Source organism: Mercenaria mercenaria, chromosome 12 (assembly GCF_021730395.1).
Source record: "Mercenaria mercenaria strain notata chromosome 12, MADL_Memer_1, whole genome shotgun sequence".
Taxonomy (NCBI): Eukaryota; Metazoa; Mollusca; class Bivalvia; order Venerida; family Veneridae; genus Mercenaria; species Mercenaria mercenaria.
Genome location: NC_069372.1, coordinates 11261033 through 11283940, shown reverse-complemented (window position 1 = coordinate 11283940; position 22908 = coordinate 11261033). Strand labels below are relative to the sequence as shown.

The 22908-nt window shown below is 36.0% G+C and overlaps 1 long non-coding RNA gene across 2 annotated transcripts; it reads left to right on the top strand.

Moving 5' to 3' along the window:
• The first annotated feature begins 1579 nt into the window (after nucleotides 1-1579).
• On the top strand, nucleotides 1580-22275 carry LOC123534730 (uncharacterized). 2 transcript variants are annotated; one of them, XR_008366376.1, is made up of 6 exons: nucleotides 1580-1665; nucleotides 4814-7847; nucleotides 9583-9779; nucleotides 12083-12192; nucleotides 12558-12682; nucleotides 16981-22275. It is a non-coding gene; the product is annotated as an uncharacterized LOC123534730 (long non-coding RNA). The 2 variants fall into 2 exon arrangements; XR_008366375.1 differs by having other exon boundaries at nucleotides 9580-9779.
• The last annotated feature ends 633 nt before the right edge of the window (nucleotides 22276-22908 follow it).

Genomic DNA, 22908 nt, shown 5'->3' with positions numbered 1-22908 from the left:
GCAACGTTGCTTTCCTTGAAAAGTATTGTGTACCCGTAAGCGAATCTTAAAGTTGTTCGGAAGCGGTTCTCGGAATTTAGCACTGTATTTAAGCTCGGGAGCCCGAAGTTCCAGTCAGACCCTAAGTTGTCCCGACCTGACAGGGGTGGTGTGTAGTCATTCTGGAGAAAATCTTGTTTAGAAAGAAATTCGGCGCGAGGGTTGAGGTGGGTCGAGGCGGAGTTGGTCTTATGAACCTACAACGTCCAATCGATTCAATTCCAAAGTTACAGGGGTGTGATAGAAAAGACTGAATAATAGAGGAGTTGACCAATTGCTGTGTCATCCAGATATGGTGCATGTGAACTTCGGCTGCGTGCCGCCAACTGAGACAGGTCACCATCGGCACAGGTCAAAGGCATCGCCATATGAGAGACAGTAACTAAGTCCTGTGCAGAATTACTGGTCAAAGTCTATTAGTCATGGAGTTTAATCGGCATTAGTATAAACATTCTCAACAAATAATGTAACATGAAAAAAAAACTTGATCTTTAAGGAACACAGAACAGCGGCGGGGTGCAATGACCCGGTAAGTCTAATGAACTGGTACAAAACATGTTTGACATACACAATTCACTCACCCTTTGTGAATTAATCAACACGTTTTTCCCGGGGTGATGTTTATGCTCAGTAGAATTAGCACGTGATTTTTGTGACTACATATTGTTATTGTTAGCGCTAGCGTGGGTTTTCAGAGGGACACGTCAAAAACTGGTATGTATTTTTTTTTATCCTCTGCTTTCCTTCTAATTTCTTTCTATTTCTGTGATTCTTTATTTCCTCATTTTCCCAATTAAACTTATAAATGATACATGTTGTCTGCTCCACTCACTTTTACTTCTGATTATCATTCAAACTGCTGTAAAAGCTAAGAAGCTATTTTTAGAGAAATGAGCCGCGCTATGAGAAAACCAACATAGTGGCTTTGCGACCAGCATGGATCCAGACCAGCCTGCGCATCCGCGCAGTCTGGTCAGGACCCATGCTGTTCGCTAACAGTTTCTCCAATTCCAATAGGCTTTAAAAGCGGACAGCATGGATCCTGCTGGTCTGGATCCATGCTGGTCGCAAAGCCACTATGTTGGTTTTCGCATGGCGCGGCTCAAATCGTTTATGCCGCTGTTTTCTGTCAACTGATGATAAAAAATAATACCAAAGAATATTCATAGCTTTATCATATTTTACTTGGCGTGAAAAGCCAGTCTGTTCTGTATACACACATACATTCCGTATAGGGACCGATGCCATGATGCCCTTATCTCTTTACACTTGTTGTGAAGCAACAATAGGTAAGTAACCTTTGATTAATTTATTTTAGGGCTGACTGTTCAGGTTACACGTATGCTGGAAATGAAAACAGTTATGCCAAAATATTTTTGTTGGAAGCTAAGTTTAATCACATAGATTCTGAGTCTTTCTATCGATGCAAAAGTATTATAAAATTAATGTTACCTCGAAAACAAATGTTTTAAAACTGCCTAGATAGTTTTAACTGCAATTCAGACATTTATGGTTGACAAAAGCATGTTTTATTTTTGCAGTTATCCAAGTTGCCATGGTGACATAGATTGGAGACTATTCATACAGAACATTGGCGGATTGCAGGGATTGAACCACATAGTGTGTGTATGTTTTCTTTTTCCTTTTTGCCTAAAATATCTAAAGGCAACATAACGATATTTTCAAACATGATGGCAAGGGAAATGTACATCTACTTATTACATGTTTTTCAGTGAATTATCGAAATATTAGAGTGAAAAATATCTGGTATTTTCACAATTTCATATCTTAGTAACCATTGCATTTATTGGATTGAAACTTTACACAACGCTTTGCAGTCATCCAACCTACTTGAAAAACTATGTTAGACAATTCTTGGTTGAATTCTATTCAAATTATTGCCCCTTTTCTACTTAGAAATTTCGGTTAACGTTTTTCCGAGCTGTCACAAATATTGTGTGTTCATTCTAATTAAAACAATATTTGTTCAAACTTTTATTCCTTCTTTGTTTCTATTGGAAAATATCAACCAGATAAAAATCGATATCGCACTGCCAGGTGATTTCAGGGGGGATAATTTTACCGACAAGACGACAAATTTTACCTAATTGTTGATCATGATCTCATTTTATAATAACTTGATGTATTGGATTGAGTCTACAATGCTTCCCAGTCATCAAAACTAATAACTGAGTGGGGTAACTCTTTGTTAAATTTATAACAACTTGCATGCAAGTAAGCCAAGCTGTATCTCAGAATCATTTTAGCTTATTTGATTTTTTGAAGAAAAAAAAATGATGAGTTATTGTCATCACTTGATCGGCTGGCGTTGCCTGGTTTAGTTTTGTATTTAGGTCAGCTTTTCTACTAAACTATTGCTTTATAACACTACTTTACCATCAAAAGCTGACTCTGAACAGCAAGGAACATAACTCCATCCTGCTTTTTGCAAGAATTATCACCTCTTTTGGACTTGGAAAATATCAGATATCTTGGTTAAGTTCTGTGTTTAGGACAACTTTGCTCCTTAACGGTCAAAGCTATTGCGTTAAAACTCAGAGCATTATTTGCCATTATAAGCTGATACTGTAACTCTACATTGCTTTTTGCAAGAATTATGGTCCTTTCAGACTTAGAAAATATCAGATTTCTTGGTTAAGTTTTGCGTTTAGGTCAACTTTACTCCTTAACGGTCAAAGCTATTGCTTTAAAACTTGGAGCAGTTATTTACCATTAAAAGCTGACTCTGCACAGCAAGTACCGTGACTCTACATTCTGCTTTTTGCAAGAATTAAGGCCCCTTTTGGACTTAGAAAATCAGATATTTTGTTTAAGTTTTGTGTTTAGGTCAACTTTTCTCTTAAACTATCAAAGCTATAATTGCTTTAAAACTTGCAACCTTGTTCACCATCAAAAGCTGACTCTGTACAGCAAGAAACATAACTCTATCCTGCTTTTTGCAATAATTATGGCCCCTTTTGGACTTAGAAAAAAAATATTATACAAATACAAAAATAATCAGATGAGCGTCCGCACCTGCAAGGCGGTGCTCTTGTTATACTTAGATTGAAACCATACAATGCTTCTAATTCATCAAGCCTACTACAGTTACCGAATTAGATTACTCTTGCTTGCATTTTTCGACTTAGTAAATTCATGAAATTGGTTATATTTTGCATGCAACTGTCAAGCCGTTTTTTCAGTAAAAACTACATGTATTAGATTGAAACTTCATACAATGCTTCCCAGTCCTCATATCTACTGACATAACTATGTTAGATAACTCTTGGTTGAACTGAATTCTAATTATGGCTCTTTTACGACGGAAAGTTTGGCACATCAAGCTGTATCGCAGTAACGACTGAAACTCAACACAAGACATTCTTAAATTAATTCCGTAACAAGGTTAAAGAACTCTTGGTTGAAATTAGTTCAAATAATGTCCCTTATTTCACTTGAAGTTTGCATACTAGTTGTTATAATAAAATTTTTATTTGGTATAAATTATACAGACATGACACAGTTATGTACGTTTTGCAGAGTTATACATGTAGCTTTTGCTTGACTTTAAAGTGGAAATATGAACATTTTTCAAGTAAAAAATCAGCTGAAATAGATGTGTGTGTAAAAAGGGTGGAGGAAATTATAGCTTTTAACCCAATAAACCAAACTCGTCCTGTTACCAGTACGAAATAATAACTTTCCAAATATGACTTTTCTTATTTTGACTGGGGCAGTCTTTTTTTGAAAAGTCAAACGCACGCAGGAGTTGCTTCCCTTCAACTATAGAAATCTCTACCTTTAGGTAAGGGAAATCACTGCGTAGAAGATTGCAGAAAAGAACTATAATTTCATCTGTCCGATAACCATATTTCTAAAGCATCAACTTCAATTACTTATGCGGCATTACCGTTAATTTAACACATTTAAATGTACAGCAACCGAAAATTGCTTTTATAAAACATTCTCCAAAAACACACTATGTGCAGTAAGATGCGCATAATGCCACTTTCATATTGTCGAATAGTCGAGCACGCTCTCTCACGAATAGCTCTTGTATACTCAGTTTTATCACTATGGAAACGTAGATATTCATTTGCTAGTTCAGTAGCTTGACTGTTATAATGTTCATAGATCTTCTTCACTGATTTTGAGACTTTTGTCTCATGCAAGTCATGTTGTCATGAAAACATGTTGTAAAATAGTTTATTGGCAAGTGAGACTTTTACCTTTAACAATGTGTTTTAATGGCAAAGATCAAGAACATATACTGGTCATGAACGAATGTTTTGTCAGGTTTGAAGCATAAATGGTGTTTATGCTTTCATATTGTCTTCGTCTGGAATTTCTAATGCACCACTAGAAATATATTTGTTTATGTTTTAACGCATACCATCCTGTGTCTTAAACACTCAACAGGGTAACCATGGAAACATACATCTACATCTAGGCAATGAAATAAATGGATTTAGAGCATGTAGGGTGCGTGTTTGTTTACTTTTTCCTTCTTGTGAAAACACTATGATATATTTGTTTCTGTCTTTACATATGCCTTTCTGTATCTATACACTCAACAGGGTTACCATGGAAACATATCGCTATATCTAGACAATGGTATAATGGATGGCCGGCTTTCAGATGTGTAAGTTATACAGCAGATTTTTTAGCATATAGGACGTGTATGTTTACTGTTCCTATCTTGTGTATATACTATGCTTTGTTTCTTTCTGGTTTTACACATGCCTTTCTGTATCTATACACTCGACCTCAACAGGGTTACCATGGAAACGTATATCTACATAAAGGCAATGGTATAAATGAATGACCGACGTTCAGATGTACAAAGTTATACAGCAGATTTTGGAGCATGTAGGGTGTGTATGTTTACTTTTTAGCTCATATGATTTTTTGGAAAAAATGATGAGTTATTGTCATCACTTGAGCGGTTGTCTGCGTCGGCGTCGGCGTTGCCTGGTTAAGTTTTATGTTTAGGTCAGCTTTTCTCCTAAACTATCAAAGCTATTGCTTTGAAACTTGGAATACTTGTTCACCATCATAAGCTGACCCTGTATAGCAAGAAACATAACTCCATCTTGGTTTTTTGCAAGATTTATGGCCCCTTTTGTACTTAGAAAATATCAGATTTCTTGGTTAAGTTTTATGTTTAGGTCAACTTTTCTCCTAAACTATCAAAGCTATTGCTTTGAAACTTGGAATACTTGTTCACCATCATAAGCTGACGCTGTATAGCAAGAAACATAACTCCATCTTGGTTTTTTGCAAGATTTATGGCCCCTTTTGAACTTAGAAAATATCAGATTTCTTGGTTAAGTTTTATGTTTAGGTCAACTTTTCTCCTAAACTATCAAAGCTATTGCTTTGAAACTTGGAATACTTGTTCACCATCATAAGCAGACCCTGTACATCAAGAAACATAACTCCATCTTGCTTTTTGCAAGAATTATTGCCCCTTTTTGACTTAGAAAATCAGTTTTCTTGGTTAAGTTTTATGTTTAGGTCAGCTTTTATCCTAAACTATCAAAGCTATTGCTTTAAAACTTGCAACCTTGTTCACCATCATAAGCTGACCCTGTACAGCAAGAAACATAACTCCATCCTGCTTTTTGCAAGATTTATGGCCCCGTTTGGACTTAGAAAATATCAGATTTCTTGGTTAAGTTTTATGTTTAGGTCAACTTTTTCTCTTAAACCATCAAAGCTATTGCTTTAAAACTTGCAACTCTTGTTCACCATCATAAGCTGACCCTGTACAGCAAGCAACATAACTCCATCCTGCTTTTTGCAATAATTATTGCCCCTTTTGGACTTAGAAAAATCATTTTCTTGGTTGAATATTATGTTTAAGTCAACTTTTCTCATAAACTATCGAAGCTATTGCTTTAAAACTTGCAACAGTTTTTTACCATCATAAGTGGACACTGTACATCAAGAAACATAACTCTATCCTGCTTTTTGCAAGAATGATGGCCCTTTTTAGACTTAGAAAATCATGGGTAGGACAATATTTCTATTATACAAAAAAAACCAGATGAGCGTCAGCACCCGCAAGGCGGTGCTCTTGTTTTATTTTTTGTGGCAACACTTGGATTTATTTGTTTATGTCTATCTGTATCTATTCACACAATAGGGCTTTCGTGGAAAAGTTACATATTCATCGATCTAGGCAATGGTAAAATGGATGACCGGCGTTCAGATGTACAAAGTTATACAACAGATTTTGGAGCATGTAGGGTGTGTATGTTTATTTTTTTTATTTTTTTTTGTGGCAACACTTGGATATATTTGTTTATGCCTGTCTGTATCTATACAATAACAGGGTTGCCATGGAAACTTACATCTCCATCTAAGCAGTGGTATAATGGCAATCGTGCAACATCGGGCATTTCCGTATTCTCCGGTAAATACGTCTATTGCGTAGCATAAAGGCCGAGGTGATCAGATTGGTATAATGGATAACCGGCGTTCAGATGTAAAAGTTATACATATACAGCAGGTTTTAGAGCATACAGGGTATGTATGTATGTTTATTTTTTCTTTCTTGTGACAACACTTTGATATATTTGTGTCTCTTTTTTTCTATTGATATAGTTTGTTTCTCTATACATACAACAGGGTTATCATGGAAACTTACATCTACATCTTAACAATGGTATAAATGGATGACCTACGTCCAAGTCGTCTACAAACAGCAGTGAGAGAAATCCTGCAACCGATCACGTGGTTAACGCTTAGCTTTAAATTGTCTAAGCCTTACTAAGACCTGTAAATTAATTCAGACAAAAATTGAATTTAAACAAAAATGTAGATAATATGTGCGCTTATTGCGAACACGATCTACCTTCGTAATACTGTGCGTTCGATGTTTGCTGTTTTGTCAGGGTTATGTTTACAGTGGGTACTTGGTGGTGTTTGTGGTGGTGTTTGTGTGGTTGTGATGGTGTTTTTGTGTTTGTGGTGGTGTTTGTATGTTTGTGGTGGTGCTTGTGGTGGTGTTTTAGTGTTTGTGTTGGTGTTTATGGTGTCTTGAATGTGATCTTCTTGGTTGTATATGATATGGTTTGTGTTGTTTTGTCAAAAAGGGTTTTGGTTGGTGCGAATTGTTTGTCGCATTGGGTTCTTCGTCTTCCGTTCTGTTTCAACGTGTTTTTTCTGCCATTAGCAATAAATGATTACTAGATTTGTTCCTGACAGAATTGTTAGAATCAGCTAAATATTGCGGTGTGTTTTAATACATATCCCATTAATTTTAGATATACCATGAAATGTGCAGACGACAGACATAAGGTGCAGACGACATCTGGGTAAGCGCGCGCAGTTGTTCTATGCTATTTCTGCTTTCACAAGTTATTCTTTCTGTTTTGTATTGCTGTTTTTTTTACTAGAATGCTAGGGTACTTGGAGAATAAAGACGCAGATGGATATGGAGATGCATACCAAACGAAATGTGCGTTTCTCTTTATCAAGAACAGGTATGTGTATTGCTACTTATGTTGTCCTATTTTATATAATTTCTCTGCAGAATTTTCGAAAATGGTGGCTGATGTTGACTACAAGCAACTGTGTTGTAGATATCACAATGGTTTAATGGATGGTGCGGCTATGGTGCTCGAAAATGAGTACAGGCACGTTCGCGGATGTCATTTTGTGGATTTCACAATCATTTATTGGAGGTTACAGCTATGGTGGCTGATGTTGACTATACAAGGACGTGCAAGGATGTCACATTGTAGATTTCAAAATGGTTTAGTGGACGGTGCAGCATGGTCCTTTTTCTTTGGCGGATTGAGGTATGGAATTTGTCTGTACTCTTTATTTATTTATTTGGCTAGCTCTATATTAGGAATGCAGTTTTCAACCAAGTTATGCACATTTGTTTTCATCTTAATTAATTTTCTACAACTTTGGTATTTTTAACCAGGTTTTCAACGAAAACCTGAGTTATTAGATTGGGGTAGATGTCGGTCGGGCGGGCGGGCGGCGGCGGCGGCGGCGGCGGCGGCGGCGTCAAACTGGTGTTTCTGGTCAATAACTTTTGTTTCGGTAAAGATATTTGAATAAAACTTGGTATGTATGTAGCTTATATCAAGACAAAGGCTGGGATTGATTTTGGGGTTTCTGGGGTCAAGGTCAAGGTCGCTGTTACTTAAAATAGAAAAAGGGTTTCCGATCAATAACTTTTGTTTCGGTAAAGATATTTGAATAAAACTTGGTACGTATGTAGCTTATATCAAGACAAAGGCTGGGATTGATTTTGGGGTTTTTGGGGTCAAGGTCAAGGTCACTGTTACTTAAAATAGAAAAAAGGTTTCCGGTCAATAACTATTGTTTCGGTAAAGATATTTGAATAAAACTTAGTATGTATATAGCTTATATCAAGACAAAGGCTGGGATTGATTTTGGGGTTTCTGGGGTCAAGGTCAAGGTCACTGTTACTTAAAATAGAAAAAGGGTTTCCGGTCAATAACTTAACTTAGGAATGAGCTATCATGATGAAACTTGGTGTATAGAAAACTTATATAAAGTTGTAGCTTGGGATTGATTTTGGGGTTTCTGGGATCAAGGTCAAGGTCATTGTTACTAAAAATAGGGTTAGGGTTAAGTTAGGGTTAGGGTTAGCATATCTTCTACATGCATGGAGGGATTTTGATGAAATTTGGCACAATTGTTCACCATCATGAGACGGAGTGTCATGCACAAGAACCAGGTCCCTAGGTCTAAGGTCAAGGTCACACTTAGAGGTCAAAGGATACAAGAATGAAAACTTTGTCCGGGGCATATCTTCTTCATGCATAGAGGGATTTTGATGTAACTTGGCACAATTATACACCATCATGAGACGAAGTGTCTTGCGCAGTTCCCTTTTTTAGAATTACTTCCCTTTGTTGTTACTATAAATAGCTTATATTGTAACTTTTCATTACTAGACGTAGGGAAAAATCGAGAACACTTTTCTGTAGTACAACATGCATGTTACATCCAATTTTGAGGTGTATTTTGACCAATCTCTACCTGGTAAGGATTTCTGTGTGGACTTACAATTTTTTTTTTTTTTTTTTTTTTTTTTTTTTAAAGATTAACTTCCCTTAGTTGTTACTATAAATAACTTATATTGTAACTTTTTTATAATTGACCGTAGGGAAAAACCAAGACCACTTTTCTGTGGTACATCATAGTTGTTACTTTCTAATTTTAGGTGTATTTTAAGGTATTTCTACCTGGTAAGGAGTTTTTTTGTGGACTTAGAAAAACAAAAGAATTACAATGATTACTAAACAACCACAAAATTAAAATTACATCTGCAAATACAGGTGCTAGAGTAAAGAAATTTGCTGTGACGGGCGTATATTGTGACATTCTGGCACTCTTGTTTATTCTTATGAAAAGTGTTGAAAACCTGGTTTCGTGGCATTGCCGCGTTTCTTGTCTGGTTATCATGTAGGTCTGTTATTTTAATTCTTTTTTTTTATTTTATACCTATTACTATTAATTGTTAAAAGATTACTACCAATATTCAATCAGCAGGAAGAAAATTTCAATTGATGGAACTGCAGTTGCTGTAACATTGCCTTGGTGGTACCATAATGATGTCAATAACCAGAAGTGCACTGGTTCCCTATCGATGCCGGTTACCAGAGACGCGCTGGTACCCTATCGTTGCCAGTCATCAGAGGTGTGCTAGGCCCATTATGTGAACATAGTAATCAGCTGTTTTCAACAAGGTAGGCTACCAAATTATTTAAGAGTTATTATTTACGCGGCGCGAGTTCGAGCCTGAATTTGCATTACACTTATAGTTTCTGACTTAGCCTTGTGCTTGTTTGACTTCTGACATAGCCGTGTGATACTAGTTAAGGAACTGAATTCGGTTATCTGGAGCTTATTGACGTAACGTGAACGATGTTACACCGAAAGCTGTTGATATAGGCTGACGTGTGGTTCTATGACATAACTTTATTTTTCCAGAACATGTTGAGAGGTTTGTCCAGTTATGTAACATTGACTGGTAGTTATTCAAATTTTACAAAATGATAATTTCGGTAACTGAAATTAAGGGCAATATCCATAAAAAAGGATTTATAACATGACAGTTATTTGCCAGACCTCAAAGGCAATGCAAATTTATTTGGCGTTTCTGTCCGAAATAACAATTATCAACCCTAAACCGAAGAGTGCGCTGTGTCTTAGATTGCATCACTTAGCATGTTTTGTTTTGTTTGTTTTTGTTGGGTTTAACGTCGCACCGACACAATTATAGGTCATATGGCGACTTTCCAGCTTTGATGGTGGAGGAAAATCCCAGGTGCCCCTCCGTGCATTATTCATCACGGGCGGGCACCTAGGTAGAACCACCGACCTTCCGTAGGCCAGCTGGATGGCTTCCTCACATGGCTGGAACCCACATCGATGAGGGTCAAGTGATTTGATGTAGCGACCTTAACCACTCGGCCACGGAGGCCCCTTCTAGATCGACTGCTTCACAAGATTAAGTAATAAAAACATAACTATGGGATCTATAGGTTATAAGGTTTGCATCAAGAAATATGCACGAGTTCTGCAGCGGAAATATTTCGCGACTTAAGGAGCGCAATACGCTGCTAAAGAACGAGTGCATATTTCTCGATGCAAATCTGATAAAAAATTTATTACTTACGCATCTACACTGATAATTGTTATATAAATGCTATAAATTAATCTTTAACACGAGTAAAATTGAAAATATCGTCGTTAAAGACATTTTAAACTCGACGAAATTTGTTTGTTCTGTTAGTTTGAAATTGTTATTACCTGCTTTTTATGCAGATGTTAAAATAAAGTTCCATGAACAAGGTATTGCCACAAAAATTCATACTGGCAAGTATGTATTATATAGGTTATATTGCCACAAAAATTCATGACACAACTGGCAAATATGGCTATTATGGTAGATAAATAGACTCCTTGTTTGCAGTCGCGGATTCAAATCCCGATGAGGGAGGACTTTGACCACGGTATCTGATGAGGTGCGGGTACAACACAAAATTATGAAAATAAACACTATTTCAGTAATTGATAAAGGTCACGCTGAAATTCAGACCGTATCTATTTTTTTGTTACCAACAGTTGTCCAAAAATTATACACATTGATATTTGCAAATTTTTTATCTCTAAGAACTTTCAGATGGACATAAAAATAATGTTGTTTGCCAGTATTATAGGTGAAGTATGATAAGACGTAAATTGTAAGATATATTTTATGCCCACGGTCGCAAAGAACCGTGATGCATATAGTGTAAGAACTATCTGTCCATATACGTCTGTCACATTTCTGGTGTACCCGATTGCTCTTAAAGTTTATAACTAATTGAAATGAAACTTGGTATACACCATTAACATTTGATTGACGGGATTATCATGTCATGTTCTTTCGGAGTAATATCCCTTTTTCGGACTTTGAAATATTTTAACTACATCAGAACATTGTGAACTCAACTTCTCATACAGTTTCCACACACTACTAATGAAATATTTAGTGGACATGTATATATTGTCGGAACTTCCACGTCTGATATTTTTGGAATTATACGCGGCCCTTTCTCTGATATCGAAATATTACAACTACATCAGAGCACTGTGTACTCAAGTCTTACAATTCAAACATTGAAACATTGTAACATTGTAAACCTTATCAGCTTAATGTCGATACACCGCACTTTTCCACAGTTCTATTGTTTGGTTTGTTTACTGCGTTATAAAGACATTGATTTGGTCTTGAGAAATCCTGCATAATGTAATTATACATCTTTTCTCTGTGTCTAGAGATAAAACGCTTTTTTGCACAAGGCATGGTTTTGCGCCAGTACTTTTAATATGACCATTGCAAAATGGTACTAATCAGTTGGGTTATCGCTAAATTTACTCGGACTTTATCACAAACTCAATGTTTTAAAACCTCAAACTATTTGAAAAACAAATTATTTAATCAATATAGTATTCCAATGAAACTTTATAAAGTGTTTAAGTTAAAAGTGAATTCGATTTTTAGATTACTGCGAGTCACTATTGTGTTCACTGTAAAAAACCTGTGGAAAATGACAGTACTTGAAAATGCAGCTCTCTGATTGGTCAGTTAGAATTCCTAACCCGTGAATACTAGTAAGTAATTCCAAAGTAAGCATTTTAGTTTGTATAAATAATGTTAAAACCATTAAATTTCCTGATTGTTGCTCAAGTCATTAAGTTTAGATATTGGCCACCAACCTTCAGGAAAACCTTGAAGTGAAAGAATTCGACAATCTGTAGCGAGACTCGAATGCACAGCATGGATATGTAAATGAGTCGAAATCAACGACCTAAACAACGTACATTATAGTCAAAATTTGTCTGGAGAATCATTGTAAAAAGGCCCATTTGACATTCGATTGCCAATCATTAAGCAATACTTAGAATAGTTTCATTAAATTTTCATGGATTTCTCTGGTTATTGTAGTATGATGTCTATAAATAATGATTTATTTCAGGTTTATAAAGGCAAGAAGACATTGTTTGGCATTATTGAAAGACAAAGAAAAAGAATCGATTGCAGGAAACAGATATCATGCCGTCCTGTGTTGTTTTTAACAGCTTACAGTCCGATGCATGTCATGTAGTACCTTTCAAACTTTTTGTTTGATATTAATTCTTCTTCATGTAAACAATTAATGGTTAATTTTGTGGCGTTTATTTTGCAACACTTTGTTTTATGGACGACTATACGAAATATATAGAGAACTATCCTACTCACCATTGCGTCGGCGTCCGCATCTGCGGCCATTCTAGATTTTGGCTAAAGTTTTTATGCACTTCCATTATGTCTGTTTTCACTAAAACCTAAATTACCTGTTCACCATCATCATCAACATCATATGACTTAAGGTCCTGGCACCTGTCTTTCATGAATACTGTTCACCTTTTACTTACATTTTAGATTTAGAGTTTAGACTGTCCGCCTGTCATTCTATCCGTCCATCACACTTCCTTGTGTTTCAACTCCTCCTACAGTGTCTTGCAAATTCAAATGAAATTTTTTAGACTTAACAATATGACAACTACGCTGTACCTTGTGTACATCAAATGAAGCCCGGTATACATCAACAGCATGAAGTAGACTCGCGCACAGTGTCGGGTCTTCCATGTTTTATAATGATTGATTCTTGAGTTATGCCCTTTTTTTTGGATTTGACAATAAGACAGCTACACACATACCTTGTGCATTCAACTCCTCCTACACTTTCCATCCTGTTCAAATGAAACTTGGAATACGTCAACAAAAATGAAGAGGGCTTGTGAATCTAGTTCGGACTTAACTTTACGAGTCGAGGCACTTTTTTTTACTTTACAGCAATACGACTACATTTGTAACAGTGTATTCAACACTTCATACAAATACCATCAAACTTAAAGTGGAAATATGAGCATTTTTCAAGTAAAAAATCAGCTGAAATAGATGTGTGTGTAAAAAGGGTGGAGGAAATTATAGCTTTTAACCCAATAAACCAAACTCGTCCTGTTACCAGTACGAAATAATAACTTTCCAAATATGACTTTTCTTATTTTGACTGGGGCAGTCTTTTTTTGAAAAGTCAAACGCACGCAGGAGTTGCTTCCCTTCAACTATAGAAATCTCTACCTTTAGGTAAGGGAAATCACTGCGTAGAAGATTGCAGAAAAGAACTATAATTTCATCTGTCCGATAACCATATTTCTAAAGCATCAACTTCAATTACTTATGCGGCATTACCGTTAATTTAACACATTTAAATGTACAGCAACCGAAAATTGCTTTTATAAAACATTCTCCAAAAACACACTATGTGCAGTAAGATGCGCATAATGCCACTTTAAATGTAACTTGATATACATCATTAGCCTGAAAGGTGTCTGCGCATAATTTGTAGCCCGGACTTTTTTGTCCGATTATTATGTATTCCTTATGCTCTTGTTTGGATTTCACTTTATATGTATTACAACTACATCTGTATCTTGTATATCAATTCAGATCAATTTCGGTATACATCATCAGTATGAAGTGGTTATGTGCATATGATCGGGAATTTAATGTATGATTATTGTTTTCGTGCGTTATGTCCCGTTTTTTTTTGGACTTTATAATTTTATTCTATCAAAGCATTTTCAAGGGACACGTACATCGTTCCTAGTACTCATTGGATTTGGTTTAGTTTTTCATTATTATCAATAGCATGAGCGATAACTCCATAACTGATAACAGCCGATCATCGGAACCAGCCGACTGTGTTTTTGTCACTTTTTAGCTCGTCTGATTTAAAAAAATAAATTTACCAGGTATTGTCGTCACTTGAACGTCGGTGTTGATTAAGGTTTTTTAGGGTCACTTTTTTGTAATCTTCATCAGCTTTGGCCTTGAACTTTGTACACACATCGTCATACGTTTATCATTACATGTATACCTTTAGTAAGCAGGTCAGGAAACTTTCACAGGCGTTTTGTCAGAATTATGTCCGTTTTTGTACTGAGAAAATTGGAACGGCTTGGTTTATGTCCACTTTTTTAGCTATAACTTTGAAATATTGTACATCTGTTTATTCTCATTTGCATTTTGTCAGAATTTATGTAGCATGAAGACTTGAATTTCGTGGTTAAAGTTTTTGTTTAGATACACTTTTCTTGAATACTATAAACTATAAAAGCTATAGCTTTTAAAATAAGTACATTGTTTAGCTCGACGATTCGAATAATAGATAGAGCTATTGCACTCATCCATTCAACGGCGCCCGCGTCCGCGTCGACGTGCCTATTTGGTTATGTTTTTAGCTCAACTATTCGAAGAATAGTCCAAGCTTTTCGCTATTCTACTCACCCTGGCGTCGGCGCCGGCGTCACACCTTGCTTAATGTTCTGCATGCAAGTACGTATAGCTAACATTTAAAGGCATATTGCTTATTTTTTAGCTCACCTGAGCTTTTGTGACCGCTTGGTGTCCGTCGTGCGTCGTCCGTCATGCGTCCCTGTCAATAATTTCTAAAAAAAAAATATTCTTCTTCAAAACTACTGGACAGATTTACACCAAACTTCACAGGAATGATCCTAGGTTGCCCCCTTTAAAAGTTGCCCAAAGAATTAAAATCCATTCAAATCTGTGATTGTCATGGCAATCGAAAGAAAAATCTTTAAAAATCTTCTCAGAAACTCAAAAATATTTTGTAGAAATGAACTTTAGGTAACATTCTTCCAAAATTGCTTAAACCATTCTATTTAAAAAAAAAACATGGCCGTCTGGGGGGCGGGGTTTATTTTCCCTATATGACTATATTGTAAATTTCAAAAATCATCTTCTCTGAAACCTGAAGACCTATAGCTTGGATATTTGGTATGTGGCATTGTCTAGTAGACTTTTACCATGGTTGTTCAAGTTATGATCCCAGGGTCAATATTGGTCCCGCCCAATGGTCCCTTGAATTTACATAGAGTTATACAGGAAAAACATTATTGTAAATTTCAAAAATCTTCTTCTCTGAAACCGAGAGGCACAGAGCTTAGATATTTTACAAATGGCATTTTCTAGCGGTCCTTTACTGAGATTTGACAAATTATCACCCCGGGTGCATTTAAAGCCCCACCCAGGGGTCACTTAGTTTTTATATGAGTTTTAAAGGAAAAAATTCTTCAAAAATTATCTGATCATATTTCCTAGACTGTTTAATTATAATTACCTATTGACCCCAAGTAATTAGGGGTCACGTGACTGTGACCTTGACCTGCTTTCTTGTTTTTAAGGTACAGCCTTTAAACTTGGATGACATATACAATTTTGCACACCGATCTTAAAACTGACTGTCAGTGAGCATGAATGTGACTAACTGACTGACCTACATTCTTAATATTTTAGCATCAGTTTGACGTTTAAAACATGTAGCTCATATTACTCAGGTGGGCGATCCAGGGTCATCATGACCCTCTTGTTCTTTTTCTAGGTCAATAACCAACCTCACAGGATCAAGTCCAATAACTCTGACGTGTATTTTATCAGATTTATATAGCACCATTTTCTTTATGCAGGTCTAAACGTCTTTTTATATATCTTTATTCATTGTTTCCAATTTTTGTGTTGTATTTTGTAGCAGACTTTTTTATACGCCCGAAGGGATGTATAATGTTATACCCGTCCGTCCGTCCGTTAGAAATTTCGTGTCCGTTCTGTAACTCTTGACCCCCTTGAAGAATTTCAAATAAACTTGACACAAATGTCCACCACATCGGGACGACGTGCAGAGCGCATGTGTTGGATGGCAAAGATCTCACTTAGGAGTCAATAGTCATATGGGTGTGTTTCGTATCCGCTCTGTATCTCTTTAACTGCTTAAAGGATTGTAAAGAAACTTGGCACAAATGTTCACTACACCAAGACGACGTGCAGAGCGCATGTTCTGGATGTCTCGCTTCAAGGTCAAGGTCACACTAAGGGGTCAAATGTCATCACTCTGTAACTCTTTGAACCCCTTGAAGGATTTCGATGAAACTTGTAACAAATGTTCACGGCATCGACAGAGCGCATGTTCTGGATAGCTAGCTACAAGGTCAAGGTCACACTTAGGGTCAGAGGTCATGCTTTCGGGCGCATATTGCTCCGCATTGTGGTGCTCTTATTTAGATAAAATTGTGTCTACATTTTATTAGAAGGTCGGTATAAGGCTATTGAAACGTATATACATGGCTTTTGAAACACACATGTAGTCTAGTTGTTTTGTTTACTTTTTGTCAAACTGATTTTGTCAAATATTTCTATTCCCAGTTTTTTTTCGCATGCGACGGAATTATTTTTACTGATTATTCTGAAAAGATAACTACCAGGAAGATTTAGTTTAATCTGATTTGTCCTTACATCTTGAAGTAATCCATGTCTTAATTATTTGTCATCATTTTCAGATTGATTCTAAACACAAGTAAAAATATTTGTAAAAGGAAGGACAAAGTATGGTGAATCCGCGATAGACCTGACACAAGCACACAAACATGACACCACTACAGCCGCCCTGACACAAGCATAGTTAAACAAACTAGACATTAGCTGACATGTATACATGTATAATTATACCTCACGTACAAAGTATATGGGGCTATATTGGAGTCACGCATGTCCAACGGTCCGTTCGTCAGTCCTTCCATCCATCCATCCGTCCATTATGTCCGCTGGGAAGATTTTCACAACACTGGCGTCAAATATTAACATCGTCAAAAAGATGTGCGTAGCGTACAACTCTGGTCACTAGGCTCAAAGTCAAGGTTAAGTCTGAAGGTCAAATAAATAAATATGCTTTTTACATCTCTCATACATTGTATCTCATCCCCATCTTTCCCCCCCCCCACCACCACTCTCCTGCTCCACCCCTCTTTCTTTTATAATTTTCATCTTTCACACTTCCTATGCAATCGTGTAGAATCTAGAATGTAACACTGCTACGCCTAGCCACTTCCTGAAAACCTTTCTCATACATTTCACGCACTAACTTATATCTCATATTGTTTCTTAGTTTCCCTCATTCCCCCGCGCATACACGCCCTTCCCTGTCCCCTCCTCTCCCACCTAAACTTTACGTTTTTCATCTTTATACATGTATAATAATATCTTGGTAAACATTTTCGAGTAGTCGAGCGGGCACAACTCAGATCATTAGGTCCAATGTCAAGATCCGTGGTATTAATCAGTGATTGATCTATTTGATCATGTGTGCCTAATATGTTACATTGCTGAATTGTATTAACATATGGATTTACTCCTCTGTGTGTGTGTGTGTGTGTGTGTCACAAATCTTGTCCGCACTCTTAAGTCGAACATTTCTCATCCGATCTTCATCAATCTTGAACAAAATAAGTTTGCCAGTAAATCCTCGGCCAAGTTCAATAACTAGCCAAATCGGCCCAGGCACTTCGGAATTATGGCCCTTAAACCTTGTTTTGATAATCAAAGCACTGAAAGTCTGACAAGGCAGTTGAGGTCTTGGTGCATGGTTGACTCATATACTACTACTCAGATGATTAGGCATTTGTGGGAGACATGCGCTTTTCTCAAAAGCAGCTCTAGTTCCTAATGAAATTTTTTGCATCTTTATTTTTACCGTTTTCTTTTATAGATATTTTTTTGAACACAAAATGCACATTTGACTTTGATCAAAAGGCACATAGAATATTGATTGGACCATTATTTAAACTGGACAATGGGTAGTTTTCAAAAATAAATATACGTGGATCAATTCATGTACAAAAAGCCACTTTCGCAAATAATAAAATTGGAATGGGATATTAAATATGATATTTGTGTGTTCCAGTGTAAGATCGAAATAACGAATAATTCTAGATACAGCTAGCGAAAATGTAAACTCTAGAGAAAAACGAGAAATATAATTCGATTTTACATAAAAAAACAAAGAAATTTTATTTCATTCATTTAAATGTTTGTGTAATAAATTATACACATTCTGTCAGTGTAACGTCACACGCAATATGCAACGTTGCGCTAGTTTTTAGCTCATCTGATTTTTTGAAAAAAAGTGATGAGTTATTGTCATCACTTGAGCGGTTGTCGGCGTCGGCGTCGGCGTCTGCGTCGGCGTTGCCTGGTTAAGTTTTATGTTTAGGTCAGCTTTTCTCCTAAACTATCAAAGCTATTGCTTTGAAACTTGGAATACTTGTTCACCATCATAAGCTGACCCTGTATAGCAAGAAACATAACTCCATCTTGCTTTTTGCAAGATTTATGGCCCCTTTTGTACTTAGAAAATATCAGATTTCTTGGTTAAGTTTTATGTTTAGGTCAACTTTTCTCCTAAACTATGAAAGCTATTGCTTTGAAACTTGGAATACTTGTTCACCATCATAAGCAGACCCTTTACATCAAGAAACATAACTCCATCTTGCTTTTTGCAAGAATTATTGCCCCTTTTGGACTTAGAAAATCAGTTTTCTTGGTTAAGTTTTATGCTTAGGTCAGCTTTTATCCTAAACTATCAAAGCTATTGCTTTAAAACTTGCAACACTTGTTCACCATCATAGGCTGACCCTGTACAGCAAGAAACATAACTCCATCCTGCTTTTTGCAAGATTTATGGCCCCTTTTGGACTTAGAAAATATCAGATTTCTTGGTTAAGTATTATGTTTAGGTAAACTTTTTCTCTTAAACTATCAAAGCTATTGCTTTGAAACTTGCAACACTTGTTCACCATCATAAGCTGACCCTGTACAGCAAGCAACATAACTCCATCCTGCTTTTTGCAATAATTATTGCCCCTTTTGGACTTAGAAAAATCATTTTCTTGGTTGAATATTATGTTTAAGTCAACTTTTCTCATAAACTATCAAAGCTATTGCTTTAAAACTTGCAACAATTTTTCACCATCATAAGTGGACACTGTACATTAAGAAACATAACTCTATCCTGCTTTTTGCAAGAATGATGGCCCTTTTTAGACTTAGAAAATCATGGGTAGGACAATATTTCTATTATACAAAAAAAATCAGATGAGCGTCAGCACCCGCAAGGCGGTGCTCTTGTTATAGTATATAATTTTGGAAAAAGTTCTACGAGATTGATTTCTTTTACATTTTGATATAGCTTTTTCTAATGTTTCTTACGTTAAAAAATGTCAGATTACATGTTATTAATATGCTTTCGCGTTAACTTGATGTTGCGTGCAAGTGAAATTGTATTTGGGTTTCCCACCTCTGAAACAGTGGGTTTATCAGGGTATAATGTATCGTTATATTTCAGTAATACTCTGAAAGCTTGACAAGAAATTTCATACTCTAGTAACTTTTAAATGCACAGATAAAATCATAGCCCTTTTATTCAAACACACATTCAATTTGTCTGGGTCGTTTAAATGTAGCTTTTTAAAGTCATTTTGGCCCCATTTCTTGTTCACTGAATTTTACACTGTTTGGCATAACTCTTAACCGGCACCTAACTCTGAGCACTAACATTAACCTTGTGGGCTGAATTGACTTTTAAAGCAACATTTATATGATTTATATATTAAACTTTAGACTGGTATATATTTCGGAATGATGGATAAAATGATGCGCTTATCAAATGTTTAGTAGAATTATGGGCAAAATTTTAGGTTTTTAGTCCGCGCTTTTAAAATATTACTGGAATATAACTTTAGATTATAACATGACAAACTCATTGTTTCAAACGGAGAGATATCCAAATATGATTTTCACTAGTACGGAACTTCACTTGAACGCGAAACAATGATATGAATTGTAAGTACTGGAAATGTACTTCAAAAACACAAAAATGTATAGTAATGATAACAAAAAATATTATGATTACATATGAAAACCATCAAAATGTAAAAGAAACATACACATATTCATTTTTTTCCAACATAAGCATTGTGACATGAAATTTAGCGTGACATTACACATGTCTCTGCCCTGTTAAATAAGATAAGAGAAGATGAGATAAATTTATTTTATCTCATATATGATATAAAAAAAACAACATAATTATGCTCTGAATGGGCTTTATAACTGACAAATGTAAGAAATAAATACAGTGTGTAATACTGAATGGTCTTTCACTCTACTTGCAGAAAGATAATTTAATCTTATACTGAAACAAACAAATGCCCTCTTTCTATATCTTTTTACAGCAATAGTTGGGAACAAGCATCAATGTTTAAAAACGGTTTAAAAATAAGGTGATACAACCTAGGACAAAACTCAGTATAACTGTTGACATTTTTGTTTTATAATTCCAGGAAGGGTGCCTTTCACATTTGAAAATTTACTATTTTGAAATGACTGCTAAAATTTCATTATCTGCATAAATTTTAAGAGTGTATTTTCATATTTGCCTTTCCTATCTATCATTCATGCCTGTCTTACATATCTATTTATTATTCCCCGCCGAAGGCGGTGTGATATAGTTTTGGTGTCGTCCGTCCGTCTTTCCGTCCGTCCGTCCGGAGCCATATCTAGGAAGTGGTTTGGAATATTTAAATAAAACTTCATATACATGTTAACTACTATAGAGAATTGTGGCCTGTCAAGTTTCAGTCAGATTGCCCAAGTAACACCGACGTTATGGCCCTTAGACGTTTCTAGTGTTAACTATATAAGATACTATAAATATGGCAATTTCTGCTTCATAACTTGTGACATATTTGTCCTAGAACTATGAAACTTTAGATGAATTTAGATCACCATAATGTGGTAATGCACACTCAATTTCGTCAGGATATCTTTAGTAACTTCAGAGTTATTGCCCTTTAATTGTTTAAAAATCCACATATTTGTACATAAACTAACCAATTGGTAGAATTTCATTAAATTTCTTTCATTTTTTTCCATGAACATTTATTATCAACATGTGAAGTTGTGTATCCAGACACGGGTACCCCCAACACCCTGGTCACACCCTTCCCCCACACACATTTTTTTCTTCACTTTTTTCAACCAAATCTTCCATGAATATTTATCAACATGCAAAGTTGTACCCTTCCCCCACCTCGCTCCTCCACCCAGTCACCCACACGACCCCAATCATGCACCCCCTCCCCCCGCAACAGTTTCTTTCCATTTTTCAATTATCAACATGTGAAGTTTTGTACCCTCACACCCGCCCCCCCCCCTCCCCCACAAAAAAAATTGATAAATAAATAAATTTTTCAAACCTTTCATGAATATTTATCAACATGTGAAGTTGTAAATCCCCACCACACGTCACCACCCACGTTCCAGATTTCTTACTTGATTGTGCTCTCTTAATTAAGGACTTCTGTTCTTTTAAGTTCAAATGTAATGAAATTATTTCTCCCTAGTATTGCTAGTAACATCCTAAACTTTTTACCGGATATATTTCTTTGCCATTCCTCAACCCAAAACCCATTCGGCAGGGGATACCAATTCATCGACTTTGCTTGTTATGTACATTTTATACTTTGTATCATAGTAATGTATAGTTTTCCTGCTTGCTGATTGTTTCTTCATGACAAGTCAAAACTTTAAATGTATTTGTGAGCTTACAATTATTTCTCCAGAAGTTTTAAATAACTGTTTGAGGTGAAAGCATAATTTAATTCAATGAATTGTTGTGTATGTATTGCATTTTAAAAGTATTTTTTCAAAAGTTGACTACTATAATCATACTTTACAATATCATTGTTGACTGTGTTGTTTATTGCTGCTTAAAAATTAATAAAACGCCATACAGTTGTGTTGATTATTTCTTTTAAATAAAATGTCATACAATTGCATTGATTATTGATGACGCCATTTGTAAATAAAGGGGAGGTTACCTTTATAGGTCTCTTTTTTCCCCATCCAAGGTTACTACTCCTTCACCCGTTTATGCCATTTGCAACTAAGGGGAGATTACCCCAGTGGTCTCTTCCCCTTAGAAGTTACTTCCCCTACGTTCTGGATGTCATTTGCAAAATAAAGGGGAGGTTACCTTAACAGACAATCTTTCCAATCCATAGTAACATCCATTACGTCTTTGCCATTTGCAAAAGAAAGGTTAGGTTACTCTAACCGACATATATTTTTCCATCCGAAGTTGCATCCCCTACCGCCATTGACGTCATTTGCAAAATCAAGTGGAGGTTACACTTACAGACTAAAAATCAAGGAGAGATTATCTTAACATACATTTTTCCAAGAGTTACTTCCCCTACCACCATTGGCGCCATTTGTAAGATCAAGGGGATGTTACCCTAACGGACTTATTTTTGCAGAATAAGGTTACTTCCCCTTCTACATTACACCATTTGCAAATTAAGGGGCGGTTTCACGCCATTTGCAAAATCAAGGGGAGGTTACCCTAACGGACTTATTTTTGCAAAACAAGG